Source organism: Acyrthosiphon pisum, chromosome A2 (assembly GCF_005508785.2).
Source record: "Acyrthosiphon pisum isolate AL4f chromosome A2, pea_aphid_22Mar2018_4r6ur, whole genome shotgun sequence".
Taxonomy (NCBI): Eukaryota; Metazoa; Arthropoda; class Insecta; order Hemiptera; family Aphididae; genus Acyrthosiphon; species Acyrthosiphon pisum.
Genome location: NC_042495.1, coordinates 111,801,944 through 111,806,755, shown reverse-complemented (window position 1 = coordinate 111,806,755; position 4,812 = coordinate 111,801,944). Strand labels below are relative to the sequence as shown.

The 4,812-nt window shown below is 24.9% G+C and overlaps 1 protein-coding gene across 12 annotated transcripts in view; it reads left to right on the top strand.

The window, feature by feature from the left end:
- Positions 1 to 4,812, top strand: part of LOC100575918 (rhodopsin) — a 59,025-nt gene that overhangs the window by 17,632 nt on the left and 36,581 nt on the right. For 4 of the 12 annotated variants that reach the window (XM_003247271.4, XM_008188945.3, XM_016807757.2 and 1 more), the window contains one exon: positions 2,693 to 2,903. The exons of 5 other annotated variants lie outside the window; for them this stretch is intronic. The gene's annotated coding sequence lies outside the window, so the exon portion shown is untranslated. Of the gene's footprint in view, positions 1 to 441; positions 589 to 2,692; positions 2,904 to 3,631; positions 3,982 to 4,812 lie in introns of those variants that run through there. 3 more of the 12 variants (XM_029489581.1, XM_029489585.1, XM_029489578.1) reach the window with 2 other exon arrangements.

The following is a 4,812-nucleotide window of genomic DNA, read 5'->3' as shown; positions in this document are numbered from 1 at the left end:
TATTATATATCTATGATAGTATCACGGTTTGTTGTTGATTTATAACGCGTTATAAGTACCTAATAGATATTATAATATGATTAATTTGGAATTTATTATAGGTACCTATTATAGGTCAATTGTTTTTAAATACTATAGACTATAATATAATATTATGTCTTATACCTAGACTGACATACCGGCTCCGCTCAGAATCGTTTTTCTTATATAATGATATTATATCATTGAATTCAAATTTAATACCATCCATTATACAGTGACCCACTTGTAACCTACTGTACAGCAGAGCGAAATCCACTTACCCACCTTTTATTTTATGATTTTCAAAATATACATGATTTCAATAATAAATTTAATCAATAATTTATACCAATATAATAATCGTTTTATAATTTGTATAATAAACAAATCAATTAAAAATGTAAAAAAAAAAATTTTAATTCAACAATAGCCGTATGTTCTATAATATTGTTCATCTGCAGTTAATATACAATATAATAACTTATATTTCGTTTTCTCAGGCACGTTTTACAGTCGCGCTTAACGACCAATATGGATCTCACGAACGACGATATGTTTCTTGTATAGGTAAAAATGTAAAAGTTATATTTTAAATAAAAATAAGAAAAATGATGTTAAAAAATTAACTAAAAATACCGAAACAATTATATCAATATTAAGCAATAGTATAAAAATCATAAAGTTATAAAACCAATGTATTATTATTTCAAGTTTAATCAGACAAAAATATCAATAAGTGAAACTGAAATTAAAATCGAAAATTTTCATTTCCATTTCAATCCCTGATATAAATCCACAGTGAAGCCACTGGCCTAATATTTCGACCCATTAAACGATGAAAATTAATCATATTATCACTTTAGAAGTTAGAACCCTGGGCCGTTTCATAAGTTGTCCGCAGTTCAACACTGGCACAGACATGATGAGAATCAAATGCCAAGACATTAATAACTATAACATAATAAATAATATTGAATAATTTTGAAGTTAACATTTCTATCTCGGATTGTCAGGATAACGGATTTCATATTAAACGGTTAATAATGGTCCAAAAGTCCGAGCACATAACATCAGGCCAAGTGAAGTTTAGACCATTGAGAACATTAATTGTATTCTCGTACATTTTAATGCACATAATAATTTATATTATACAAACGAATACTATAAATACGTAATATTTTTCATATAATATACACCACTATTTATATTTTATATTGTTTTTTACATATTCACCCTACTTCAGTCTTTAATAATGTATTTAGTCAAATTTATTCAAATTTATATTATTTTATTTTTTATTTTTTAAGTACCTAGTTAGTAGTAGTACCCATTTAAATTTTTAAATGAGTGTCCGTTGTAGCACAAACTTCATATTTCAAATGAGAACCGCCATTGGATCTTTATATTATTCATCTAAATCGAAATACGAACGAACAGTTTCTGATTTATGCTTTAATAAGGATATGATAGTTCTTAATAAGGGTTTTACATATAAAATTAAATATATGTAACATTTAGTCTAGTACTTATTCTACTTACAACATTTTTATATAGGTATTATAAAATAGTAGCAAATAATTAAATTTATTATTACAATTTTCAAATCATCGTAGACCATAAACTCTATTACCATGAACTTAAATCCTTAATTAAAAACTAGAAAATTACTCCTTCTAATTTTAATTTGTATGCATAAATATTTTCAATAAAATCGTGAGCTTTACTATTCATAGTTAAAAAGTAAAATTATTATTGGTAAAAATTACAGGATACTCCTTAAAAAAGTAAAAAAGTACTTGAAGTTAATAATTATGGTCTTTAAGTATAATTAAAAATTCCAAAAGTAATAAATTTAATAAATGCATAATTAAAGGGGGAAAATTATGTTGAGTAGGTATGCTTGGTGAGTCACCATGTATATTATATTGGGTTATGGTTGATATATTAAAAGTAAATAAACGAAAATCTCAGTACCAAGGGACCAAAAAAAAAAAAAAAAAATGTGTATACTATATTAATAATAATTCAAAAATATTATGTTGTGCTAGTTAAGAATATAATACGAAATAGCTCCATTTCTGCGGTGATGATTAAACACTATAAGATCTAAACCGTTCGAATGAGAAGTTATGAAAGTATTCGTATCATTTTTTTATATACAAAGCAGTGAACCATGTCATATTGTTATTATTGCAAATCAATATTGTTAAAGAATATATTATGCTATGTAGTATGCACTTAGATTAACGACCATGCGACTAAGACGATGTTTCTTAACCTTTGTTTTACGATACACTTAAATCACCGACAACAAATAGTATTATAAGCGATATTTAAATCCAAAAATATTGTTTTTGGTAGAACACTGGTCAATTTATGACACACCGGTTGAAAATCACGGAGTTAGGTTAGAAAATAAAGAATAATCGTATTACATAAAGTTAAATAGAATAACTGCTCATTGACGTGATAAAGTGGAGTAATGTTGAATGACTTGTTGAGTGACTAAAGAACTATGGAGAATAGTACCTACCTATCATAAACAAAATTTTAAATTAAATAGAGTAATGAAGAATCTGTCAAAATATTTTCCATTGTTATGAGTATAACAGCCTGCTATATCCATATTGTTTACGTGTACTAAAAGTTTTCGGTTTTTTTTTTTTTTTAGGTATAGAACTTTATAATAAGATAGTAAGGGACAGGAAGATATATTTTCTAAGCTTTTGAAGAAGCCGCACTGGGTAAAAGCCAAGAATCATCGAGGAGTACCTATACCTACTGATGAGCGGTATTGTTTTTTTTTCCAATCCCGTGAAAATATAAAACAACGTACGATGGATTTGATGAATGGTAGAGTGCTTGAACCTGAATTCAAAATGGTGATTGAGAATTATTATTATATTTTAATTTACACTATAATTACTAGAAAACTTGCGATGAGTCATTCTTTAAAAAATGTTTTGAATAATTTTGGAAATTTTAGTAGTAGTCAGAAGACCTACACAAATAGCCTGTAAAGGGACGGATTAAAAAGGGTTGAATGAAGGTTATGAAATATACTTTAGTTAAATGTAGAAAATAAATTATTATATTATTACTTAATGCTATCGAAATTTGGACTACATATATTATGCAGGTTGTAATTTGTATATTTAACAAAATATGCAATAGTGTACAGTAAGATAGCTTAAAATGTACATACGATTCCATAACATTTAGTACATAGGTAATATATTAATATGTGTAATATATTTAAATTAATATATATTAATATATTATTATTTATTAATAATAAATAACATTATACTTCGCACTTTCAAAATGTAATAATCAAATAGTTTTATGAACATAGTACTATTTATTAAATACAATTAATATTGACCACCTAACCTGATAACATGTTTAAAATATAAAAAAACAACATTACATTTTTATTTAAATAACCTATTTTGCGGTGCTTGAATTATATTATTTTTAAAAATGTCTTTTTTGTTATGGATAATATTGATACCTTCAATAAGACATGAAAATATTTTATAATACAATAGCATCATTCACCAAACTGAAATCGTTTTCGATTTTAACTAGCAATTTATAATTTATTATAAATATTTTATTGAGATTTTTATTTCTGCAACACAAACATCCAAGCAGTATATATAATTAAATTATCACAAAGTTCTGTCTTTGCAGATGTTGCTTGCACATCCCAATGAAATTATAAACTATCCATCATACAAATTAGGTTACATATATATTATATATATTATATCCTCATGGAATCATGGAATCAACTAATTCAAGCCATATAATCGCAGCCACACCATCCGACCACCGGCATATGACTGGAAAATTTACAAAAAGGATAAAAAAAAACCATAATAAACTGTGTAGAGAATAATAGTAAATCTGTAAAGAGCATTTGTTAAACAAGCCACATAAGCTTATATTATATGGGTATTAATTTAAGTATATTTAAAATTTTTAAATGCATTCTGTTTTAAAAATTATTTTTTTTTTTATAAATGAATAATAACTATTATTATTGAATGATATAAAAAAATATTAAGCTTTAAGGTACAAATAAATATTTATAAATACAGCCTTATTTATGTTAAATGCAAGACAATTATAAGCTGAAAATATAATACGTTAGAATAAAATATACTATACAGTTTTACATATTAAAAAAACTAAAAAAAACAATTTATTTATTAGTTATCACTATTATCACTGGTAAACTATTTTTTTCTAAAAACTTATGACTTATAAGTAGATACAAACATACTATAAAACGGTGTGTGAATAGGATCGTAATATGAATACATTTAAATGAATCTAAATATTCTGAAAAATATATAAATTGTGAAAAATTTCAATTCTCTACAGTAAAAATTATGATTTAGTTTTTAAATTTTTAAATTTCTTTAAGAAAAGGAATTTTGTTTTAAATGTTCAAGTTTTTAAAATGAGAAAAAAAATGTTGTAAAAAAACAAAAAATGGTGGGTAAGTGGATGTCACTCTGCTGTACAGTAAGTTACAAGTGGGTCACTGTAATGGATGGTGTTAAATTTGAATTCAGTGATATAATATCATTGTATAAGAAAAACGATTCTGAGCGAAAACCGTCAGCCTATGATATTACCAAGTATATTTGATAATATCATTGTGAATAAAGTAATTTATATATAACCTATTTACGTGGAACCTTATTTTGAATTTTCAATACTTCACTATAAAAGTTGAACATTTTATAATTTTTTAAGTACAAATAATTATTACATTTT